This window comes from Haemaphysalis longicornis, unplaced genomic scaffold (genome assembly GCF_048455015.1).
Source record: "Haemaphysalis longicornis isolate Haplotype H1 unplaced genomic scaffold, Haemaphysalis longicornis Haplotype H1 scaffold_6, whole genome shotgun sequence".
NCBI lineage: Eukaryota > Metazoa > Arthropoda > Arachnida > Ixodida > Ixodidae > Haemaphysalis > Haemaphysalis longicornis.
Window position 1 is genome coordinate 160,680,615 of NW_027526407.1, and position 26,915 is coordinate 160,707,529.

Sequence of the window (26,915 nt, forward strand, 5' to 3'; positions counted from 1 at the left end):
TTTCCGATAAGTCTTCGCCCATGTGTGCAGGGAACCATTTGATCGCCACGCGGCGGCTCTCGATTTTTGTCGCTCTCAGTATTCGCGCGGCTTCGCTGCTCACTCTTCCCCTGGCGTTGTTGCGTACTGCCGTTCTGGAGTCACTGAGTATGGTCGTGCACTCGGTGTCGGCGATGGCCAGGGCGATGGCCACCTCCTCTGCCCGATGCGCCTTCCGTGTGCGCACGCTTGCTGCTGCCTTAGTTGTCCCTGTCGTGGTTTGGACTACGACTGCTGCGTAGGCTTTCTCATCTCCCGGGTATTCGGCCGCGTCCACGTATACGGCTCCCTCGTCCCTGGCGTGGAGGTCGATGAGTGCCCTGGCTCTCGCCTCTCGCCTTTCCCTGTTGTATTCTGGATTCATGTTTCTCGGTATTGGGTGTACTCGTAGCCTTCTGCTGATGTCTTCTGGGATTGTCTCTTCTGTTCTATTTTGTTCCCTCAAGCTTATGCCCAGGTTCCTTAGTACTTGTCTTCCTGTTCTTGTTTCTGTAAGGCGCGCGAGCTGCGCCGTTCTTTGCGCCTCTGCTATTTCTTCCAGCGTGTTGTGCACGCCGAGGGCCAAGAGTTTCTCAGTGCTCGTGCCGTCGATGAGCCCGAGTACCGCCTTGTACGCCTTGCGTATCAGCACGTTGATTTTGTTCCGCTCGCATTGCCTCCAGTTGTGGAATGCTGCCACGTACGTTACGTGGCTTATTGCGAAGGACTGTACGAGTCTCATGAGGCTCTCCTCCTTCATTCCTTTTTTCTTGTTTGATACTCTCTTTATGAGTCGTATGGCCGCGTACACTTTGGCCGTCACTCGTTTGACCGTCTCGCCGTTCACCCACTTCCGTTCGATTAGCATGCCGGGTACCCGAATCTTCTCGACCTCAGGGATCATGAGGCCGCTTCTCGTCTTGATCCTGATCTTGTCTCTTTCTCTCTCGGATTTGTCTTCCTTTGTCCTTCCGGTTGACCTCTTTGGTGGAATCACCAGTAGCTCGGACTTGCGTGGGGAGCAGATAAGGCCGGACCCGTCTAGTTGCTCTTCGATGGCCTCGACTGCTTCTTGCAGCGTGCTCTCGATGTACCCGTCACTCCCCCTGGTACCCACAGCGTCACGTCGTCGGCGTATATGGTGTGTCGAACCCCCGCGACTCGCGAGAGTCTCTCGGCCACCCCGATCATTACCAGATTGAAGAGTAATGGTGAGATGACCAAGCCCTGGAGGGTTCCGACACTGCCCAGCAGCTTCTCGGGTAGCCGCAGGTCACCGGCGTTGATCTGAGTGGTTCTGTGCGTCAGGAAATCTTTGATGTACGCATACGTCCTGCGGCCCATGTTTAGCTTCGCCACTTGCGCCAGGATCGCGGAGTGCCTCACTTGGTCGAAGGCGCTCTGGAGGTCCAAGCCCAGTATGGCCTTGTTGTCTCTCGTTCCCGTTGTGTCGTCGAGAATATCGTGCTTTAATTGAATCATGGCGTCTTGGGTGCCGAGCTTATTCCTGAACCCAATGATGGTGTTGGGGTAGAGCCCTCCGTCTTCTAGGTACCTCTGCCATCTGTTCAGAAGGACGTGTTCTAGCACCTTGCCTACGCAGGACGTCAACGAGATTGGTCTGAGGTTCTCGATGCCGGGAGGTTTGCCTGGCTTTGGGATTAAGATGGTCTTGGCCGTCTTCCATTGTCGGGGCAGCGACCCTGCGCGCCAGCACTTGTTGAAGTAGGCCGTGAGGTTCTCGATGGCCGTTTCGTTTAGATTTTTGAGTGCTCTATTTGTGACGTGGTCGGGTCCCGCCGCCGACTTTGTGTTCAAATCTTGTAGGGTGGCCCTGACCTCCCACACCTCAATGTCCCGGTCCAGCCACTCGTTCTGTTCCCCCTGGTATTCCGGGTGCGCCTCGGTGGGTGCGGTCGGTAGGTACTTGTTGTTGATTCTTCTCTTCGTCTCGTCTTCCCCGTGCTCTTTTCTGGCTTTGTGGATGATTCGGGCCAGGTTGTCGTGCTGGTGGGATTTGGTTGCGCTATCGTCTAAGAGGCTTTTCAGCATGCTCCACGTCTTGCCGCAGTGCATCTGGCTGTCCGCCTCGTTGCACACTTCGTTCCATTGTTGGGTTCACAGCACCCTGCTGTGGGCTTCTATCTCCCTGTTTAGTTCGGCCACCTTCTTGCGCAGTTTCCTGTTGGTTCGCTGCGTCTTCCACCTTGCCTGTATCGATTGTTTGGCTTCGATGAGGTGGGCCAGTCGGCTGTCGATTCTACCGACGTTGTCTTCTGTCTCTTTGGTGCCGACAAATATTTACTAAATAGGCTACCAGGGTTGTCGCTGTGGTCTCCATTGTTTCGTTTCTAACGCAAATCATATGCGAAACAGTTTTACTCTCAATTGTAGAGTAGTGTTAGGGTAGTATAGAGTTTTCGAAAGTGGAGTATTTTTCTTCAAATTCGAAGGACTATAAGGAATGGAGAATTGTGCTGAAAAGAATTAGGCGTCCTGTTAATCTTGGAGATATACGCTTATGGGTAAAGTATGATGCTGTAATACATTTGAGTATATTTTGGCAGGTGGGTAATACAAAACAAAACATGTTTTCTACAGTGGTTTGTTTTGGAAAGACTGCTGCACTTTTAACGCGCAGTGGTGCCGCCTAAGAATGCATGCGCTCTTTTGCCGCACTGATAGAGTAACTCATGCGACTTCGGCAAGTGGTTACTTTATTCGCCGGCTTGTACGGCAGCAATGTTGGTTCAACAATTTTACATTTATGTCGGTGCGTCCTCATTTCTTTCGCCTAAGGGTGTAGTGGAGAAATCTGATGCTTGAGGAAACAATCACATTATGAAAGAATTTGGCAAATGGGTTATCAGTAACGAGAACAACAAAGACTCAGTAGGAGTGCCTCGAAACGATTCCGTAATAATTCTTTTTACATCACCGTAATGAATCACAAAAGACCTTTTTAAATCAAAGCTTTCTGCCTCTACAAGCCGACGGTATTGTCGTGGCATGTGCCACAAGAAACTCTAAACTAGTTGAAATAAAAACTACTCGCACCTCTAGAGATCGAACGTTTGACCGAAGAGAAGTGGAGCGAAACCACGTCATTTTACCGACTAAGCTACGCACAAACATGGGGACCAACAGAGAGACGCTAGTTTTGATTCAGCGTCTAAAGAGGAGAAGGCTGCCTTTTGGAGGAGACACGTAACGTAAGAGCGATGGGGCAGTAGTGACAGAGATGACGCAGAAACCGCGCGTGCTGCTCTCCTTCTCACCCTTCGAAAGACGATCCTCCGTTTTCTTTTATTCGACGCACTGCCGGTATAGAGCGGCGGCGTCCGCCGCTTAAGCCCAACAGTAGCCGATACTTCGCGTTCGGGTGCCACCCCTGCGATTCCCTGGTAACGGCTCGCAGAATCTCTTGTTGCATTGTTTGTACAGCCACGTGTGGGAATTCCAGTGACATCGCATGGGCAGTTGTTGTGCGTGCCGTTAACATCTAGGATTTCCCAGCATCTTCACAAAATGGATTCGAGCCAGTTTTAAGCGTCGCTAGCTGTGACTGTCGAAACAGTCATCACCTAATTTGTGACGGCGTTTTATCGTTGTGTAATTATAGTTTGGAACAAGCAAAACAAACAACGCATTCGACGATGTAAGTAGCTATCATTTCCCGAAAACGATGTAGTAGATGTGTAGAATGTTTATGTTTCGAGATATTGATTCTAAAATACCCGAAGACACTCACGAAGCCTCATTTTAGCATTTTCTGCATGCGGATATTTTAATGGTACAGAACGGGCTCTCGAAATAAGCAACGTAATTACAGAGAATCAAGTTTAGCAATACTGAGGATTTGGTTGTGGTACTGATGGTAATTCACACAAACTTCATGACAATTCCCTCATTATATATTGTTTCCTTCGCGTAATTATAATTTAGTTTTATTTGTACATTGCTTACTACAATGCTATTACCTTCAGAAAGTTGTCTATACCATTTCAAAATTCTTGTCATTAATATGTCTAAGTAGACAATGCGGTAAAAACACCGCTTACCTGGCAGCTAAATCTGGTAGGTAAGTTACGGAAGCTGGTAAATCACATAGGATTTTTGAATTTATACGTGACCTTTTCTTTTTCTAATTTACTTTCTTATTTTACTTTCTTAATTTTTCTCAATTTACTATTTTTTCTCTCTGTATTGCTGGGTGTTATTTCTATTCACGCATATTTTATTGAAACGTGTCTTCTGACATGAACTCCTGTGTTGGGAACTCTAGACGCAAAGAGACCTCATCAGGCACTCAATGATTTTAGCTCCTGCCCTGTCAGCAGGCACTGTAACACCGTCTGCTGAAAATAAAGACTTCTTCTACTTTGAAGCTGGCACGCTAAATACAAAATTGTTTTTTTTGTTAGCACGTGTCAAAATATGGTGTTCTGCATTGTATAGCGAATGCGTAAAAAGAATACAAAGCGTCTACCTTTTATTAACATTGTCGGTCTCGGCTAAAATATGCCCCTTAAATTTGGTATCACCTTCGGTACTAGGACGAGTAAAACCGGCGTAAAACCTACTGCACTGACTGTATTTATTTTCTATGAACATATTAGTAGTTAAAAATATTTTGGCTACTTACAATATTTGTATTAACTCTATATTTACCCTCAATTTCTAGGCAGTAATTGATGCTAGCGCAGCTTGAAATAACTGCCTTGAACGTGTAATTTGCTTAAGGATAATTTGTATGGTAAAGCCCAAACTTAGGTTACCTGGTGGTGATGACGATAAGTAATATCGGTAGCAGACCATCAATGACTGATTCGGTTGAAGAGCAGGCGTTTATGCCAGTGCACTTCTGTGGTGTAAAATGTTGAGAAAAAAACCAAAGAGAACAATTAAAACAAAAACTAACAAAACAAACTGAATCCCAGGAAAAGTTTATATGCCCTATCCCCGCCATGATCCTGTAACGCCCTGCATATACACAAAAATGCAGATATCACGGAAGTTCAACCTGTAATCATTATAAAAGCGTAAATGTAGAAAATTGATAAAACTAAATGTTAAAAATATAAAAAAATGAGACAAATATCGACAAATGCGAACCGTGTCATACGGGAGTCATAGATCGTCTCAGATTGGGTAAAAATGCAGACAGGTGTGGCGCTAAAGAATGCGGGGTATCAAATCTAGGGTCTCGAGGAGGGAAATCACGTGGGACAAACCGAAAAGTGCCTCGTAGTTTGCTGAGGCACTTGTATTAGTTTTTATCAGCATTTGCTATGTGAGATAAGCTCTCGCAGCTCGGAAAAACACCACGATGTCGTTGTAAGCAATGACCGCCACCGTACCCAGCTGTTAACTTCCAGCATGCACGCGTGTGTGAGTATGTGTGTGGGTGTGTTTGAGTGAGTGTGTTAGTGAGAGAGTGAGAGAGTGTGTGAGAGAGAGAGTGAGCGAGAGAGAGTGAGAGACAAAGAGTAAGAGTAAGAGAGAAAGAGTGAGAGTAAGAGAGTGTGAGAGAGAGATTGAGAGTGAGAGAGTGAGTGTGAGAGTAAGAGTGAGAGAGGGAGAGATTAAGAGAGAGTGAGTGGGAAAGACTGAGAGAGAGAGAGAGAGTGAGAGTGAGAGAGTGAGTGAGAGTGAGTGAGAGAGTGAGAGTGAGATTGAGAGAGAGTGTGTGTGAGAGAGAGATGGTGAGAGTGAGAGAGTGTAAGAGTGTGAGAGTGTGAGAGTGTGAGATTGAGAGTGAGAGATCGAGACAGTGAGAGACTGAGTGAGAGTGAGAGTGTGAGTGAGAGTGAGAGTGTGTGTGAGTGAGAGTGAGAGTGAGAGTGTGAGTGTGAGTGAGAGTGAGAGTGAGAGTGTGAGTGTAAGTGCAGGTTAGAGTGTGAGTGTGAGTGAGAGTGAGAGTGTGACTGAGAGTGAGAGTGAGAGTGAGAGTGTGAGTATGAGTGAGAGTGAGAGTGAGAGTGTGAGTGAGAGTGAGAGTGAAAGTGAAAGTGAGAGTGAGAGTGTGTGTGAGTGTGAGTGAGAGTGAGAGTGTGAGTGTGAGTGAGAGTGAGAGTGTGACTGAGAGTGAGAGTGTGAGTGTGAGTGAGAGTGAGAGTGAAAGTGGGAGTGTGAGTGAGAGTGTGAGTGTGAGGGGGAGTGTGAGTGTGAGTGTGAGTGAGTGTGAGTGTGTGAGTGTAAGTGTGAGTGTGAGTGCGAGTGCGAGTGAGAGTGAGAGTGAGAGTGTAAGTGTGAGTGGGAGTGAGTGTGAGTGCGAGAGTGTGAGAGTGAGTGTGTGAGTGGAGTGTGAGTGTGAAAGTGAGCATGTGAGTGGAGTGTGTGTGAGTGTGAGAATGTGCGAGTGAGTGTGTGAGTGAGAGTGTGAGTGTGAGTGTGAGTGTGAGTGAGAGTGAGAGTGAGAGTGAGAGTGTGAGTGTGAGTGAGAGTGAGAGTGTGAGTGTGAGGTGAGTGTGAGTGTGAGTGAGAGTGTGAGTGTGAGTGAGAGTGAGAGTGTGAGTGTGAGGAGAGTGTGAGTGTGAGTGTGAATGTGAGTGTGAGAGTGTGAGTGTGAGTGAGAGTGAGAGTGAGAGTTGAATGTGAGAGTGAGTGAGAGAGAGAGTGAGAGTGAGAGTGTGAGTGTGAGTGTGAGTGAGACTGAGAGTGTGAGAGGGTGAGTGTGAGTGTGAGTGAGAGTGTGAGTGTAAGTGAGAGTGTGAGTGTGAGTAAGAATGAGAGTATGGGTGTGAGTGTGAGTGAGAGTGAGAGTGTGAGAGTGATTGAGACTGAGAGTGAGAAAGTGTGAGTGAGAGTGAGAGAGAGAGTGTGAGAGTGAGAGTGTGAGTGTGAGTGTGAGTGTGAATGTGAGTGAGAGTGATAGTGTGAGTGAGAGTGAGAGTGTGAGTGTGAGAGTGAGTGTGAGTGTGTGTTGAGTGTGAGTGTGAGTGTGAGTGAAAGTGTGAGTGAGAGTGTGAGTTGAGTGTGAGTTAAGTGTGAGTGTGAGTGGGAGTGTGATTGAGAGTGAGAGTGTGAGTGTGTGTGAGTGTGAGTTTGAGAGAGTGAGAGTGTGTTTGAGTGAGAGTGAGAGTGTGAGTGTGATAGAAAGTGTGAGTGTGAGTGTGAGTGAGTGAGTGAGTGAGTGTAAGTGAGTGAGTGTGAGTGAGTGAGTGAGAGTGTGTTTGAGTGAGAGTGAGAGTGTGAGTGTGATAGAGAGTGTGAGTGTGAGTGTAAGTGAGTGAGTGAGTGAGTGAGTATGAGTGAGTGAGTGTGAGTGAGTGAGTGAGCGTGTGAGTGTGAGTGTGAGTGTGTACCTTTTGCTATATACCTTTTGCTATATCCTCATAATTATAACCAGAAAGCATTTTTATATTTGTCCCACGTGATTCCCCTCGATGAGACTTTAGGTTGATACCCCACACACCCTAGCAGGGTCATATGGAATTCATACCAGTCCAACTAACCATGACTCTCATGACTGTAAGCAGGACGCATTATTTAAGTGTCCGACGTGATTCCCCTAATTGGAACCTTCAATTTGACGCCCCACGTGCTTCAGTGGCCTCACCTTGAATTTAACCCAATCTATGACTCCTAATGACTATCTAATGATTCGAACTACGAAGCCTTTTTATTTGTACCACGTGATTTCCCTCGTCAAGACCGTAAATTTGATACCCCACGCGCCCTAGCGGGGTCACTTCAAATTTTACCCCAATATAAGACTCGCCATGACAATCTCATGGTTATAACCAGGAAGCATTTTTGTATTTCTCCCATGAGATTCCGCGCATCAAGACCATTAATTTGATGCCCATCACATCCTAGCGGAATCAATTTGAGTGTTAAACCAATCAATGACTAAACATGACTATCTCAGGATATAGCCCTACCACATTATTGTCCTACGTGATTTCCGTATCGGAACCTTCAATTTGATGCCCCGGACACCCAGGCGCATCTTTGTGAATTTTAAGCGAATTTTTGACCCATTTTGACTATGTCATGATAATAATCAGGAAGCACGTGATTACCCTCATCGAGACCTTTAATTTGATACGCCACACGCCCTAGCGTCATGAACTTAAATTTTAACCAAATCTATGACTTACCATGACTACGTCAGGATATATCCACAGCGCATTTTCGTCCCGAATTATTCCCCACATCGAGACCTTGAATTTGATTCCCCACATGCCCTCGCAGCGTCATTTTGAATTTTAACCCAATCTATGACTCATTATGACTGCCTGATGACTACAATCAGGAAGCATTTTTTTATTTACCCCGCGTGATTCCGTTAATCCGGACCTTTCATTTGATACCTTACACGCCTTAGCCTCATCAGGTTCACTTTTCCCCCAACCTAATGTGGTCATTATTCTGTCTTAAGGGGCGCTGCCCAGTCAATTCAGCTAATTCATTTGAAACAGCAGAAAGGACAGCCCCGCCCACATTTCCCCACAGCTCTCACCTCTTCCTTTGTGACCCCTAGTATATCAAGCCGTTAACAGTAGCAGGCGAACAACCAGCACGGCAGCGCCGCCGTGTGCTTTCCCACCACCCTTTCCCACGCTCTTAGTGAATCCGTCGGGAGGAAAAGTTAAGACAACCCTTTTTTATGACCTCACCAGTCAATTATCGCTCACGCGCCCAGCCGCGAAAATTAGGTATACTGCAAGTGCTTATGGCCATAAAAATTCAACAAGAAATTGAAAAAATCAGACACCCCCTCCCTCCCAACCGATCATGCAGATCGCGGTTGGTGCCGTACCCGCAGGTAACCTGAATTCCGAGCCCACAGTGATGCATAAAACTTAACAGACAACCATAGCTGCCTGCTAGGCTACTCATATGTATTGAAACTCAAAATGGACTCAAAACTCATATGTACTCAGAACTCAAAATGTACTCAAAACTGAATGTGTATTCAAACTCAAAATGTACTCAAACTCAGAATGTACTCAGAACTCAAAATGGACTCAAACTCAAAATGTACTCAGAACTCAAAATGCACTCAAACTCAAAATGTACTCTGAACTCAAAATGGACTCAAACTCAAAATGTCCTCGGAACTCAAAATGGACTCAAACTCAAATTGTACTCACAACTCAAAATGGACTGAAACTCAAAATGTAATCACAACTCAAAATGAACTCAAACTCAAAGTGTACTCAGAACTCAAAATGGACTCAAACTCAAAATGTACTCAGAACTCAAAATGGACTCAAACTCAAAATGTACTCAGAACTCAAAATGGACTCAAACTCAAAATTTACTCAGAACTCAAAATGGACTCAAACACAAAATGGACTCAGATTTCACTAGGTCTCAGGCGTACTCAAACTCAATTGGACTCACACTCAGTCGGGATCACTCGGCTCAAACTCACTCAAGCTCAAACTCACCATTCCACACTAGCCTCGCGCTCACTCAAACTCAAACTCACGCGTGAGTTTGAGTCCAAATGAATCTGAGTGAGTGACTCATGAGTGAGTTCGCCGACCTCTGCCTGTCACAGACCAGCACGTTTCAGCAACCATTGTTGAAGCCGCCCAAGTGATCTGCAGAATGCCCCTCCTGGGCGCAGAGAACATGATCATCCCGGGAGGTGTAGTGCCTTCCGCTTCAACAATAGACAGCACGCCCTGGCTGGAAATAAAAGCACGAAGCGACACCAGCGACGGTTCCACAGAGCACTGACGTACAGCCGTCTCTTGCGCCGTTGGTATGCCGACCTTTATGCGTCCTTTATCTTAATTTCTAGTTTGCTTGAACTGTTTGCTCTTTTTGTACCACTTTTGTCGCCGTTGCCCATTGGTCATTATTTTTGCATTGCTCTCTTCATAGTGTGTATATTGCTTGGGTTTCAAGTGCCATAAAAACTAGTCACGTCTTCAAAGTTTCTTCTTCCATTGATTATTTTCCCCCGAGCCTGACAATAATTGGCGTCCGCGACAGAACGAGACTATTTGCTTTGTATACCCTTAAAAAGATGACATGTGCCCTGCAGAGCTAATTGACCTTGGAAAGCACTTGTAGTTAAGCGGTGACGAACTCGAACAGTGGGTGATTGAGGATCACTTACTGGCGCGAGAAGGAAGCCCTCAAGCGCGAGGCCAAGGCTCGTGAGGAGCAAGCACTGAAAGAGCCAGCCGAGATACAGATGTACATTGCCGAAATACAGAAAGAGCTTGATGACCACGTGCGAGTGCACGCAGAAATTTAAAAATAAACTTTGCAGTGGCGGCTACTACTCGCGGACCTTGAGGTGACGAGATGGAATTCTTTTAAGTAAAAGGATGATACAGAAACCTATGACATAGTCATACTTTTCTTACCACCGACTTCTAGCACAGTCAAGATTCGTGTGCAATTAAAAGGAGCACCAAAGGTGCACCAACAATCTGAGCTTGTGGCAACAACAAAACGTGAAAAAGCGCTTCATCCGGACCGGAGCAACAAAACCTCTGGAATAGCGCAGGCGCCGACACTTCACTGTTGACGATTCTGTTGAGCCCGAGGTAAAGAATGTCGCTAGAACCGGTCCGAAGAGCATCCCGTCTCAGAGCAGTGCTCTGTAGCAGAAAAGAGTTCTATCAGCGACGACACGGTCCTGCACCCCCAGATTGCTGCAAAGTACGAAAATGTAGTTACGAGGACAAATTACCCGAGAAGTAACACACTGAGAAAATGCCTCGGCCGGCCATAAGGTCGAACCGCAGAAACGAAGGAAAAGGGATCAAGGGCCGTTAACAGAGGAAAAGTAAACCCAGAAAGGCCTCCACATCAGAAAGAAATTCCACCGGTAGGAGAAAATCTTTCCCTGCACATTGTTCACATATTTTCGATGAGTTTGCTTTGCGCGCGTAGCCGGTGCTTAGAAGTGCAAGTCAAATCCCCACTCAGCTAGACGCTGATACGTAAGAGCCAGAGAGTTGCACCGCAGCCACTGTCGGAAAAGGAAAGAAATATCTGCCTGATTTCCTGTTTGGACAATTCTGGACGGTCTATTCCACTTGGACCTGGCGTATATCGCATACATAAAGTTGGTGTCTTTGTTTCTTATGTATTGGGATGTTTTTTGTGCAGTTGTGTTTTTCCGCGAAGTGGTTTTAGGTGCAGTGATTTGTGTGACTGTTCATCTCAAGAACTGTGTGTTTTGTGGGGAGGACTGGAAAGAGACATTCTTTTGAAAAATGCTTAAGTGGGGGACATGTCATGGCAAGAAATCACCACGACGAAAAGGACCACCATGGAAAAAAAAACGTGCACAGCAGATGACGATGATGAAGACGCGCTCTGCAGGGTACGTTGTAAACACCCCGAGGCCACTATCTTCATCACCGTCTTGCGGGGTCATTGACCCCCTACTCATGAGCTGGCCAATCGCAAGGCGCCAGCGAAAAAATCCCAAGAAGAAGCGATCCCGAGAACACCGCGAGAGAAGAGAGGCTGTGAAACGTGCAGCGACAAAGGTATGCGTGGCGGTACGGGGCACAAAACGTCCTCCACAAGCGCAACCTCCAAGACATCTTCTCCACAAGCGAGTCTTCTCGCCGGGTATCAGTGAAAGACAGCGGCGATTGCAGAGAGCACCGTTCGCCACGACAGTGACGGGAGCTGGGAGCGCGCTGCACTGCCACGGCATCGGCATAATACGTGAATATTTCAACGCTGCCCCGGTCGTTTGCCGGTAATAACCACGTATTACGTCCGTTATCCTAATTACCTGACTGTGAGTATTTCCAGTTTGCTTCATCTCTTTGCTGTTTTCTATACCACTTTATCGCCATTGCCCTTTGTCCATTAGTTTCGCATTGCTCTTTACTTCATTGTGTGTATATTGCTTAGGTATTGGGTGCCATAAAAACGAGTCTCGTCTCCAAAGTTTTTTCTTCTATTTATTATTGTCCCCCGAACCTGACAAAACCCCAGCTTCCTCGTACCCTTTCCAGGACCTAACGACACCTCAGGCTCCGATCTTGCAGTGAGACCACCTGGCAATGCTACACGCTTTGGAATGAGAACCCTCTAGCCTACTGGGCAAAGATGTTTTGGCTGTCAACCCACGGCCGTTCTGGAAAGCACCTTAGGCTATACGACCCCTGATTTCTGGTGGCGGTGGCTGTGTCTGCTACAACAAAGATTTGACCATTTGATGAATGTCTTCACGGGCTGCTACGACTACTTTAAAACTAACTATGACTGTCAATGTGAGGTTCTACTATTTATAGGAACTATATTTCGTGAATGGTGACGCTGTAGAACTTTTCGCCCAGTACACAGGCCCCATTTGAACTTTCCAAATATTTTCCTGCTGCTATCCTAACCGCTTGGTTGATTGAAGTTTCAATATATACACGAATGAATGGATCTCCAAAAAATGTCGCAAAAAGAAGCATGCACGATCCCGGACAGGGTCATTGCCATAGAAGTATACAACTTGTCGCAGAGTGGTGAGCTTGGCTGGATGTTATAATTGCGTAACTAAATAAACCTTGAAGAAGCACATCACTGATAAACTCGTCCTCATGTCCTGTTCACTTGTCCTGTTAGGCCTACGTTCTTAGGTGAAGTACACGTTCTACAGCAGTAAGCATCAAAGTCTTGCAAAAACATTTTTCCGCACAATCACATTAAACATAGTCTTCCCTCATTTCAAGTGGTCACTGTATTGGAATTGGCGCGGCTTGAATTTCATTGTAGTCAGTTTTAAGGCACACTTTAAATAAATTAGGTGAATTTTGCTTATGTTCCTTCATTGGCCTTTACGTTTTCAAGCAAACAACGCCCATGTGGTCGTGGTTGCTGAGGAATTGCTTAAACCCTCGTGCGATGAAACCAAAATAGTAGATCCCTCCCACTCACTTTGGCTATTACTGCACGTACTATATCCTAATTCTTAGCAAGCTGAATATTTATAATTCAACTTTTAATTATTGCACAGTTAATAAGGCCACATAAGAACACCTACCACACAGTTTTATGACAATGCAACGCAGGGTGGAGGATGAGATTGCCTTGGCTTTCATCAGGAGCTACATGGGAAAAAGAAGTTGAAAAATATGTGTCTCAGAAATGCAGCACTTGCAAAACATAAGGACTTAGGTGCTTGGGTGGCATTTATGCAACAAACAGGACTGGCAGATGGAATAATAAGAATGCTAACAAGATGCACTTGAAGTAAAACGTGATACCTGCAATCTGCATTTGATAAGGGCTCAATTTTACGGCATGAAGCAGTCTTTGGTTGCTTCATAGGCGTGGTGGTGGTGGTAATAACTTTATTCATCCAAAGCTGTTAAGAAAGAGGCCCCGGCTGGAAGCACCGGCATTCTACAGTCCCCTAGTCGACGGCCAAGGTCCCGTGGGCCCTAGCCGCGAGTTCGGCCACCGGGATTACACCCTCTTGCACTTCTGTGTCGGAGCTGTGTAGTGTAGCCTCCCAATGCTCCAGAGTGGCAAGCGGCAGAGACAGAGTAGCATGGACGGGTGGTATGGAGGGCCACGCACCCACCATGTGGTGGAGGGAAGCGAAAGGCGCGCCGCACCTTGTGCCTGTGTGGCAGTATCGCGTGGGGAAGTTTGAGGTGGCACAATGCGGGATGCGGGAAGGTGTTGGAGTGGGGCCGGGTTGGAACGGGGCCGGGAAAGTGCATCCGACTAAGGCGGTAGTGCTGGGTTATGTCCCGATACCTAACCACGTGATCCCGACTTTCCGCCCGAGTTGGAGAGGCAGCATCCGCGGCATCCCAGCAGCAGAAATGTCGGGCTACCTCATTAGCCAGCTCGTTACCCAGAAGGGACAAATGGGCCGGTGTTGATATCAGGCGTGGACAATGTGCAGGCGGAGTCGGTGCTGTGTGCAGGATGCGTGCAGTGATGGGGGATACACGACCCGTCCCAAAGTTCCCAAGAGCCGTTTGCGAGTCGGAGATTATTGCGGTGGCCGGGGCAGCTGTAAGGGCCAGGGAAATGGCCACTTCTTCACCAACTTCAAGGTGAGGCGTGGAGACCGAGCACGAAGCAACAGGAGTCTCCTCGGGAGTTGCCCACTACGGCGACGGAGGTTGCATGGTCGGGATATACCGCTGCGTCGACGTACAGGGTGGTTGGGTGCAAAGCGTGGGCCTTGTGTAAGGCCTTGGCCTAGGCAAGGCGGCGTTCTTTGTGGAAGGCAGGGTTCATGCCAGATGGTGGAGTTGGCTGACACGCTGGGCTTCTACCAGCTATTCGAAAGTGTTCTATGTCCCGGTGTTGAGAAGCTTTTCAGTAGAGGTGTGACGGGGGCGACCCATGGCCAGCTTGACCGCCTTGCGGATGATGCATTGGAGAGTCCAATTTCGGTCTGGGTAAACATCAGAAAAGGGGGTGGCATATGTGATGCGACTGGTAATGATGCTTGCACCAACAAATGGAGGTTAGCTTCTTTGAGGCCATGGTTGCGGTTTGCTTTGCGGGTGATAAGTCTGCCAATCTGGTCGGTGGTGTTTTCGAGGGTGCGGATAATTTCGGTGCTGGCCCCATTATCCTAACATAAAAGTCCGAGAATGCGAATGGAGGGCACGTGAGGAATTATGTTGCCTTATAGATTGACCTGGATATCAGGGGCACATGGATTACGTTGGCGACGCTTTCTCGAGTGGTAGAAGAAGAGCTCAGACTTCTGCGGTGAGCCGCTCAACCCCCGTTCATGGGCGTAAGTGGCGATGATATCGGCCGCTTGCTGAAGGCGCTCCTGAATGTCACCATCGCGGCATCCAGCTGTCCAGACGGTGATGTCATCCACGTAGATGCTGTGGTGCAGGCCCGGGATGCATTCCTAGAGGGGGTTAGCTGGAGCATAGCCACATTGAATAGAAAAGGGGAAATGACTGATCCCTGAGGTGTGCCTTTACTGCCCAAGGGCATCGGGTCTGTTTCAAGACCTTAGACAGAGAGGGATGCTGTGCGCACAGTGAGAAAGTTGGCGATGTACTGGTAGGTGCTGGGTCCCTTGTGAAGTCTGTTAAGTCCGGTCCGTAAACTTTGATGAGTGACATTATCAAAAGCCTTAGATAAATCGATGCCCATGATGACTTTAGCGTCTTGCCAGGTGATAAGGGGGTTATCCAAAATTTGATGGTAAAGCTGCAGCATAACGTCATCGGCAGACAGTTTAGGACGAAATCCCAGCATGGTGTAAGGGAACAGACACTGATCATCCATATGCGCTTACGGACCGGCCAGGATGGCATGTTCAAGTTACTTGCCCAGACAATATGTTAGAGAACTGGGCCTGAGATTGGTTATAGCCAATTCCTGGCCTGGTTTGGGTATAAGCCAGATCTTCGCTGTTTTCCATGAGGTGGGAAGATGGCCCGACGTCCACACTGTGTTCATGTAGTCGGTGAGCGCCTGTTATGCAGCTCCAGTGAGGTTCCGAAGAAGCTTGTTGGTGATGCCGTCAGTACCCAGGCCTTGACACGAGTAAGGGCAGCCCTTACTTCGGAAACCATGATGGGGCTATCTAAGGTCTTGTTGGGGCCACTGGTGTAATCCGGGGTAGGAACGGAGGCAGCGGACGGAATATAGAGCTCTTGAAGCTGTCGAATAAGCTCCTGCTAAGTGCCCGACGACTTGTGGAGAAGGGTGACCATCTCATTCTTGGTGTGCTCGTTTTTTCGTGGGATTTATCAGGACTCGGAGAATATTCCAGGTCTGTGGAACATTCATGTTTCTTTCTATGCGGTCACAAAGGGCATTACAATGCTGGTTGGCCAAGTCTGCTGCATGCCTGCTAATGTCCTGGTTGAGCTTAGCCAGGCGGTGACAGAGAGGGCGGTCGTACTTCTGCCTCTGGAGTCGGCGCGCAAAGCACTCCTTGGCTCTAGGTGTAAGAGACGAGAATCGACCACATCAAGCTTAGCCTGTTCATGGACAGTTTTGTTTGCACCATCAAGTTGCTCGAGGAGTTGGGCAGTCCAGTCATCCAAATTATCAAAGTGGTCAGGTAAGTTAGCATCACAGAGGGATCGGAAGACGTCCCAGTCAACCAGCTTGTGCGAACGAGTGCTCGGGACTGGGGGTCCGTCTTGAACGAGGGTTTCAACAACAAAGTGATCCCTTCCCAAATCATGACCAGTGTTGCGTCAGACAGAGTTGGCGATGTTATGTGTGAATGTCAGATCAGGAGTGGTATCTCTCAGGACGCTGTTACCTTGTCGAGTGGGGAGTGCCAGGTCCGTGAGAAGGCGCATCTGACGCGAGAGGATCGTAGAGAGAATTCCACGGCCTTTGCGTGACACATGGGGATACCCCATTAAGAATGCGGGGCATTAAAATTGTCGACAATAAGAAGCGGCTGGCCCTCGGCGTAGGACCAGGCCTTTTGCAGAAGTAACGTGAGATTCTGCGACTGCTTGATGGCACTATAAATGTTCAGTATGTGGAGGCATTGTTGTTTATTCTTCTTGGGGGCAGGTAAGAGTTTCACAAAAACGTATTTCGGGCCCAAAGCGATGACGTTTTCTTGCACTCCCGGATGTTACGTCGCACCAGGGCAGTCACACCGCTCCATGCTGGGGCATCTGTTTCTGTGGCTTGGCAGTGAAAAGCTCGATAGCTGGGTAACTTTGCAGGGACCTCGGTATGTTGCAGGGCAATCACGTCAGGGGTTGGGAGGGAGCGGTGGCGTAGGTGATTAAGATGCTGTTTGAGATTGCCGCGCTTCAACCGAAAACCGCGACAATTCCACTGCCAGACCCTAAACGGGCTTGGAGGGCGATTGGGTAGCCGGGGAGGATGAGACTGTAGAAAAGTCGCCAATTATAACGGAAACTCAGGTGACTGGAATGCGGGTGTACGGAGTGTGACGCGTACGGCCTGGGGCTGCAGTTTTGGTCCGGACAGGTGCGTCCTTGGGAAGGACATTGGCTAACTGCGTGTTAAGGGTGGCAATCATAATTTGGGTGGTGGCAACAGATGCTTTATTGTCCGCGAATTGACTGGCGAGCGCAGTAAGTTCCTTACAACGGGCAGTGTTGGCAGCAACAATTTTTTTCTAAAGAGCCCGAAGATCAGTAACAGCTAAGTATGTTTCAGTAGTGGTGTCACCGGATGGACATTTAGGGGGGGGGGCAAAGGTAGGCTGAGATGCGCTCATTACACCGGGAGTACTGAGTTGAGAGTAGCATTGGGAGCAGGAGGAGTACGAATGGCCTGTTGCAGTTGTTCTACATCGGCTTGAAGGTGGTGCTGAGTGGCGACCACACTCTCAAGCAAAGTGTAAAGGTATGCAAGTTCCGAGCTTGGAAGCGTTGATGGAGGGGGTGGGATTGACAAGATATAATGGATGGGCAAAGCAGGCGAACGGGAAGGCAGCTCATGGTTATCGGAGGCTCCCGCTGCTGAGCTCGCCTGAGACGATGGCCGCTCGTCACTGGGTGCATACTTAGCCCGAGGGGCTGGCTGGGAACCACGGCGCTTCGACTTCGACCGGGATCGACGCCGCTGCACAGTCGATGGGGTGGCAGGCTTGCTGTAAGGCGCAATGGAGTCACTTGGGAGCCTTGGGAAGGAGCCAGTCCGATCACGGTTGTGCTGGGGGTCTTCGCCTTGCGCTTGCGGTTTCGGCTGCGGGCCCTCCGTTGCTGTCGCTGTCAGAGAACGAAGGAGGTGTGGTACCTCTGCTGGCAGAATGAATCTCCATTCGGATGAGCTAGGCCGCACAGTGCACACTTGATGATACACTAGTGCTCGTCCATGGAGATGGCCAGACCGCAGGCGACGCAGTTGGCTCGGTCAGGGTATGGACACACATCGGCTGGATGGCCCAGCTTGCTACAGGCGGAGCAAACTTCGTGCTTGCGCTTGTGGATGCAGCACCGAGTGATGGTGCCCTGGTAATCGATGTAGTGAGGCACCCGGCAGCCCGAAAAAGAGACGAGCAGTATGCTGGTCTGGCCCATGTGACGAGCGTGCAGAGTGGTGGCGTTGCACGGCTGCACCACTGCATCGTGAATGTCTGCAGCGGAGTGGTTAGGCGGAATCCCGTGAACAACTCCTTTGACAGGGTTTTCTTGGCAAGCGAATTATCCACGAGTGGAGAACATTGCGCCTCCCAAAGTGACGCAGGAGATACGAGCGTACTTTTAGCTCTTTGGATCTGGAGAACTGAAGACGAGTAGGTTCTGCACCGTGTTCACGCCGAGGTGGTCCCCCCCCCCGTCTACTGAAGCGCAAGACCAGCAGCCTGGCGTAAGTCATTGAACAGGGTAGTCCCAGTATAGCTGGTGACGTTGAGCCCATCTCGTGAGCGGATGGTTATTTTTATGTCGTCCTTGGGAAGTGGGTCGGTCGATACTTTTGCAAACTTCTTTGAGGGAGTGAAGTTGCGGAACTTGTTGCGGAGAGGGGAGGCATAGTGGAAGGCTATAAGGATGTCGTACCTTGGGTGGTGCACTGGTAGTGGGGAGGGCGGCACGCTGTCTCTGCTGGGCGTGGCCGAAGGCTCAGCGGTACTAGGGCAGCCATCCCGTCGAGTCGGCATGTTTGTGAGGAGGGATGGCTTTACCTTCAACTACGGTGATCACCGTGGCACCGACCCATTGAGTGGAAACGCCGGCTGCACTGTTCTCTGGGGAAGAGGCGACGGTAGCCGCTGCGGCTGCTGCACCAGCAGCCTCAGCACCCTGCTGCTTCTCCATGCCGGTGAGCGACTCGGCATCGGCGCTGTCTCGCTTAGGCTTAGCGAGGCGCCTTCGTGGTGGTCACCAAAAGAAGGCGATATCTCGAAGTACGATGGGCGCAAGGTCCACAGGTTGGTCTCAAAATGTGAAGAACACGATCACAACACGAACGAGTAGAGAACAAGTGTCATTTGCATAAAAACGGCCACTAGGTCATAAAAAACTACGGAGCCATGGTGAGTTCCGCCTGCTTCGTTCGGCCCCCTAGCAGTCTCCTGCGGGGTGACTTGACTGTTATACACGTTTTTTGAGATAGACCTTCCCCCCAAAAAAGTTGGCAGTCAGGGTGCTGGCGAGTTTGGTGCTACGTTTACACTTTATTGCTAGACATAAAAAGACACCAACTTGTGCGAAAACAAGGTTGCAATATTACACAGAACGGTTCAGAACAAATCTTACAATTGCGTTCTTTCAAGCTGCTTATGCGAAAATGCTAAAGGACTGAAAGTAAGTACTATCGCACAAATTTTCTCATCCTACGGTTGCTTCGCCAAAATCGCCGAAATATATACACACAAAATATAAAAATGAATATTCTAGCCACTCGTGGTAATTACATCACTGCCGCGCATCAGGGTTTCCCTGTTCGGGGGAACATTTGCTCGTTCTGTTTTATTTTCTCACTGTACAAATGACGCCTCCTATGAAGTGAACACAACCGATCCCGAAGACAGTTCTAAGGCGGTACGCCTTTACGCACGCGTGGGAAACGAGGCTACGTAAAGAATATGGACAAAACATCCACACAGCTAGGCCACTATGTCAAATAAGTATTGCGTTGCCAGTAGGAGCAATGGGTATAGCTGGCAGTGCACGATTTGATGTTTACGTTAAGTCGTTTTGCCATTCCTATTAGATGTTGTCTGGTTTATGTCTTTCTTGTCTGAGTAAAACTCAGTTATATTTCAGTGATTTCTCCTATCTTGTCTACTTGTTATGTCCCCGTCTACGTGCGCTGTTAATCCGTTAATGATCGCGTCACCAGCCACCATTCTCGTTGAGGCAGGGATCACACAAGGGAACACAAGCGCGTGACTCCGTCGTCAAGATTGCTCTTATATACGTTTTTTTTGCTTCACTTTCTATACCAATTTATTGCTATACCGAACTATTTTACAATCCTCGCGCTGTTCTATATAAGCGGGCATTACTGTATACACTTCTGGGTCCGTCCCATCTGTAACTCTACCGCTTTCGTTCGAAGGCGAGTTTCCCAGAACACCAGCAAAAAGTACAACGTATATGCCTTTCCAAAGATACACTGGGAAAACTAATAAGGCCCGATATTTCGCTAGTAATGTTGTTGAGATGCGCAATACTCACGAGCGGAATGCGATGAATAAGGTGGCGAAGGCAACGGTCCAAAGAGTGTTGCATACGGTGGCAAGTGTCGGCGCGCTCACGAGTCGCTGAACTTTTGCAGACGAATTGAGCTCACAACACAATTCACACGCCTGCACACAGTCTTCATTCAATTCACAGTTGTAACAGTGTGAATTTGAGTAAAATTCACGGCTCTCAATCTGTTGCAAGTTTAAGCTGAACTGCGCAGAACATGCCAAACAGTTGCACCTGTTGCACATTGAAGGTTATGACCAATGATTGGATTGGCTCATATGATCGGGATTTATGGAATTGTCATTTTTTTTGCTGTCTCAAAACGGCATATCAAACAATGAACTTTTCAACTGTTCAAAATATAGCGTTAGTAAACATTTTGTGTACTTTGTAGAGTTTTTATCTTAACAACGGGAGGCATTCATGCCCCACTTTGGGTATTACGTGAATAATGAAGCAGAATGTAGCTTTCGCTCATCCAAACAAAAGAACATTGTTGGCCGCGAACCTCGAGCCACAAATAAAATCCGTTCGTTAAAAAGAATTTTGCTCACTAAAATAAACTAAAGAAGATGCTTTATTTGCATAAATCTTGAATGCAAATTCGAGTAGCCAAACACAAAAATGGCGCGAAATTCAAACAGAATCAAAAGCGTACAAGTTGTATGTTTGATATCTCAAGATAATATGTGTGCATAGGTTTAAAAAGAAAAGATAACGCATAAAACTAACAAATCCTGGTATGTCAATTTCCTATCCCAGCAGTTTATTATGCCTCGTGAGCGATCCCGACTGCAACACACGGTATTTTTTTCAGTGAAGTTCACTAGCGTCATTATCGGCTCCTTTTGCTTTTATAATTTGCGAAACACACATTATCACGCTAAAGAATGTAGTATTTCATGCTGGCAATTAAGTCATAAAAGAAAAAAGAGTGTCATATTTTGGCGAAACACACATGAACGCTCCCATTTTTTGTGGCAGCATAGGCTTTTACTAAGCCATGTGAAATAGCTGAGCCCAATGCACGGAGTGCATGCCGTCTTGACATCGCTTAGCATAAAATGCTTGCTTCACCTCCTTAATGAGCGACCCCTCCAGTTACTCCCACAAAATGTTTTAATATTGGAACCAAGCCGAATACTGGTGCATCGTTTGAAAACTTTGTTGCTCACATGGAACAATTTCAACCACAATGAGCCTTTCAGAGTTGTGGTAATTATTCTTATGCTTCAGCAGTAGGATAGTAATGCTGAGAACTAAAATAGGATTAGCACATCATAATCGCTCGCAACTTACAAAATCCTATAAATAACTAGAATCCTTAAAGGGCTGCTTATTTTTAAAGCCAGTCATGTCTTTTTCAAACAAGGTATTTCACATTCCTGCGAGCTCGTACGTTCGGCTGGGTGTTGGTAGAATTCCTTTCAAAACATACGTAGAGTTTTTTCTACACAAAAATACACTTCTGGATTTTAAAAATGCCTTTTGATATTTTTTGCTGAAATGTGTAATCTTTTCACTGCGGGCCTGTTTATAGCATTTGGTTGCGGCGCCAACTAAGAGACAAAATACAAAGAAAATGCCAAGCGCACATAAGGGTGCTCCTGGTGAAGAGCGCACGGAATTATACAGCCTTGCGCGGGCTTCCGCCACTGAAATTCAAACCAGCGCAAAAAGACGGGACAAGGAAACAACGACACAAGGCGCAGACTAACAACTGGTTTTTTATTGCGCGGGTTGCGCAATATCCCCAGAAAAGAAGACGAGAAGGAACACGATAAAAAAGAAGGAAGCACGAAAAAGTGCATGAAAAAAAGAAGTGCATCGAACATTGCACACAAAAAAAGACTGATACACGTGCATTCGTTAAATCGTAGCAACGCTGATGTGAGACGTGGCCAGAGGCGCGAGGCAGGCAAGACATCCGGAACAGTTAAGCTTTTTATGAGTCCAGATAGCGGATTTCCTTTTTAGTAATTCAATGAACGGCTTTCTCACACAATCGCTGCCTGCCTTATGAATGAGGTAGGCTTGATAGATCTCACGCTCACGCTGACCCTTATGCATTCTTGCAACACGGGTATCGTGGAATCTGGACTAGCAGCCGTGGCAAGTACCCGTTTTCAGTGTGTTTGCATGCTCGCGGAGACGATCGTTAAGACAGCGCCCGGTCTAACTGATATAAGTCTTCTCGCAAGACAAGAAAACTTCGTACACAATGAAGCGCCTACATTCTACATGCGGTTTTGAGTGGCCTATATCGCAAAAAGGGCCCCTTGGCTATTTATGTTCATTCGCCTACAAAGGCCACCCAGTTTGTTTGGTGCGGAAAACACTACTCGTACACCAGCGCGACCCGCTAACTTTTTCAACACGTGCCAAACTCTAGGCACATAGGGAACAACCGCGAATTTTTCCGGCTTGTGCTTCAACGATCCAGCTTCGCTGCATTTGTGAAATTGCCCTAGCAACACTTCAGCTAAGTCACGTAGCAAGGCCGGTGGGAAGCCCACCGACAGGAGCCTCACAACCTGCGAATCAAAACTGGGCTCTACTTATTGCAGGCAAGATCTCTTAAAAGAGCCCCTTAAAGCAGCTAAGGCAATGCTTCATTTCACGACTTTGGAATGGGCGGACGAGAACAGAAGGTTTTTCCTAGATCGGGGTGCATACCTCCAACAAACATGGCTTCGCCTGAAATGGAAGAGGAGGTCCCAAACACCGCAGCTCATTGTACGAAGGAAGTTCCCTTGTAAGCGTGAGACCAGCTAGGGTGGTCTCGAAAATGTCCGTGATACGCTGCACATGCTTGTCCCCGTCACCAGTCACGCACTCGAAAAGCACCAAGAAGTCATCCGCGTAGCGGAAATCGCGCATGGTTTTGGAGGCATGAGGCATAACCTCCAGTTGCCGGTAGTGTCGCGCCAGCAGGAGGTCGTTAAGTATAGGCGCCAAGCACGATCCTGTGCATACGCCTTTCCTCTAAACGAAAGAATTCGCTGTTGAACTCCTGGAGAGACGAGCGCAGGTAGATGCCCAACAGGTCCAAGAAGGTGTTGGCATCCACACCACTGGCATTCTGGAAGCGGTGGAAGCGGACGGATCCGTAGTGGTCTATTCCCTCAGCAACGAGCTCCGTGAGCTCGGAGTGCGGCAAGGAAGAGTAGATGTCCTTAATGTCCAGGACATTGCCCAGTGTGCAGACGACCCAGAGGACGACTTCCTGGTAGAGGTCGTACGCTGCGCCCCCAAGGCTAGAGTACAATTTGAAGCACCACTGCGCACGGCGCTGCCAGACGGGGAGCTGCTGCAACTGCGGGCCAGGTGGAGCCAACTACAGTGACGAGCCATCCGAAGAAGGCGTCGGGAAAACTGGACCGCGTACCGGCCGGCTGACGGAAGTCGACGGAGGAGGGCCAGGTGCCATCGGAGGAAGTACTGAGAGTTCCTCTGCACCTCCTTGGGCTCTCGTAGAGACCAAGACGGAACATAATGAGTCTTCCTGGCCTTTCCTAAACCCGCTACGACTAGCCAATTATCCCTGGCAAATCCCGCCACATCTCTAGGCACCTATGAGGGGGCCCTGGCGCAGCTGCTCGCCGATCAATTTGCCCGGGGCCCATTTGCACTAGCCGTGGCTGCCCTCCCAACGCTGTGCTGGCACCCCACATGACGAATGCGTCGTCACCTTTCGCACAGCAGACATCACGCCACTGTAACTCCAGGCAGCCCTGGACCACTGCGTCCGAAATAGACTGACTAAAGTACCAGATCAGGCGAAACCTGGACGTTGCCCACTGAAGGCCACTCATGCGCCTATTCAACAGAGTGTGAAGAGCGGGTGTCCTTCTGGCATCCTCGCTGGTGGGGATGGTATCACTCATCTTGAAAGTGCTACGCCACCCATGGAGCCGCTGCCCTTGTGGCCGTGTCTCTCCCGTCGGTGGCAGCAATTGCTTAGAAAGCACAGTCCTGGCCCACCTGCAGTTCATAACTCACCAGTTTGGCGTTTTCCCGTAGCAGAAGAGTGGCGTAACAAGGCCCCGCTGCACTGCTGACTCACTGGAGGACGTCGTTTACATGCTGGAGCAGCCTCTTCATGACAGGGCTTACCTCTTCTGCCTTGACGTGAGCTCGGTGTTCGACTCTTTCCCCCACACCACTATCATGGAATCTTTGCATGGCATGGACATTGTGGGGCACCTCAGGTGCTATCTACAGGCGTTTCCAGCTGGCCGGATGCTTCGGGTAAAGATCAGCGGGGGACCAATAGCACAGAAGACGTCATCTTTGGTGTGCCCCAAGAGAGCGTGCTGAGCCCGTTCGTGTTCAACTTGGTGCCCCTCCTTTGCCAGAATGCATTCCCGCTGAACTCCGGAATCCTGCAGAAATTCAAATCTACGCCTACGACGACGCAATCTGGACGAACGGGCCAGCAGGAAGGACAGTTGGGCAAAGTGAGGTCGTGCCTCCAAGAGGTGCTGGGGCGATTCCAGACCTCATGAGAAGCCTTGGCTTGCAGCCGCCCCAGGCCAAAGAAAGAGCAATGATGTACCATCCTTGTGACTACCAGGCACGCAGGACGACACCCCTCTCACGTTGAGCAGCGATCCGCTCCCTTGGTTCCTAAGGTCGAATACCTGGGCTCCTGATTGCTGCCGGCTGACCTGGATCCTAGCTGCGTGAGCACTCCACCAGCGCACGGTGAGAGCACAGCAGGGCGTGCGCAAGCTGCTGGCACAAGGCCACTGCTGCTCGCACTTAGTAGCCCTGCGATTGTTTCATGGAATGGCATCTTCGACCGCCCAGTAGTCTCTGCCACTGGTACACCGGTAGCCAGTGCGGTGGAACGAGCTGGAGAGATCGCAGGGCCACACACCACTGCCTGGGCCTCCGAGCCCGTCCACGGTTGCGGCTACCTGAAAAAAGGCCGGCACCTAGACCAACCTGGTGCAGGCCGTGGCGACAGGGTTGCTCATCTACCGGCTCCATAGCCCACACGCTCGGGCAGCCCTTCTGCAGCGCTATCCAAGCCGCCCCTATTCGCAGATGGGCACACTGGGTTTCTTGTTGATGGTGTTGTGCTGCTGAGCGCAAGGTAGCGGATTCGATTCAGGGCCGCGGCGGCCAGTTTTACGATGTACGCGAAAAGCAAAAACGCTCGTGTGTTGGAGATTTCGCCGGACGAAAGATCCCCAGGTGGTCAAAATCATTCGGAGCCATCCTAGACTATGACACGCCTCATCGCCTGCGTTGCGTCGTCTATTAAACCCTACAATCAATCAAATAAATCTTGTAGGCCTTCCATTGGGTTCTTCTTCTCCCACCCCTTCACTCCCCATGCGGCGTTGAGCCATCCCTTTCGATATATGTTCGTTTGTTGTTGCTGGCGTCGATATACGAGAGTCACATTGACCTGCCGCAGCGTCACGCCATTGAGACACCACCACATGACACCGATCAATCTCTTGGCATCACCACCACGCTCCCGGGGATTCCTTGCAAGCGGTCGACAGCAATCCAGGCCCACCCAATCCAACGCATTCAAGCACCAACCCAGGTATCAGTCAATCACGTGGTTGCTGACCTGTTCCAGGGCCACCCGACTGGCTCCTGCAGGTCTGCACAGATGGCTCCATGCAACCGTCCATGGACAGAGCTGGAGCGGCCTGCAAGGGTATGCAGCTTGGCACAAGTGGAGTATGCTACCTTCCCTTCCCAGCCTCCTACACCCATTCAGAGCTGGCTGGGCTGCACCTCGCTGCAGACCTGCTGCTGGAGAAGAGAAACCAGATTCAGGGGGCCGTAATACTTAAAGGCTCCCGCCCCGCTGCCTCGCGACTGCGAGCGTCGGACCAGCTGTCCAGCTCCAGCGTGTATTGGAGCTGTCGCTGGTTGTGAAGCTTCGCCTGTTGTTGTCCTGCGGTTGTGAATTGAAGCTCAACTGGCTGCCATCTTAGTTTGGCATCACCAGCCATATGGTGACTTGCGCCCTGCCATAGGTGATGCTCGCCAGGAGAGGTTCCTTCATAATACGACGTCTGGTCTTTGACGCCCCAAAACACATCTTGGTGCGAGAGGTGGAGACGATGCACGTGGACCCCAGAGTCATCAGTGGGCAAGCTTCGCAGGTCCTGCTTATGGTATCAGCACGGACGTCCGCTCCATAATCCTCCGCACGCAGCTTGATTGTTGCAATGTGGTAGCCCGCTCGCACTTACAAGGCCGCGTATCGTGGACCACTTCATCTGACTTCCCAGACCAAGAGACGCTAGAGCACTTGCTCTGCTCCTGTCTCCAGCACGATTCCCCGAGTGCAGAGATTCGGGCCGCACCCCAGCGTCTCCTCCTGCACAGCCATACCCTGACGGACTTGCTTTTGCCGACGGGCCCTAACTTCATCCGGCGGAGAGCCTTCCGACTTGCCCTGGCCTTCCTGCAGCAGACCGACCTTATCAAACGGCTGTAACTAAATGCTTGCCCGCCAGGCTTACGGACTCCTTATCTCTTTCTTTCCCTCCGTGTTATTCTGTCCCCATTTGTTCTCACCTATCCCCTTTCATTCCCCCTTCCCGTTCACCCGGACTTGGTTGTATGCTGATTACCTCACAAATGAGTGAAATATCCCCAGTCCACCTCTTTTCCACTTTCTCTATCAGTAAATCACTTACCTACCTTATCTTTTTGGGTATTCTGGTGTACTCTACAAGGAAAAATCATCTCAGACATCACGGTTTGGGATAACGCCGTTTGTGCATGATTGTGTGGTACCGGGGTCCTAGCGCCCAGCCGCAGATGCCAAGAAAGAAACGGAGTCCCAGAAAACAACAC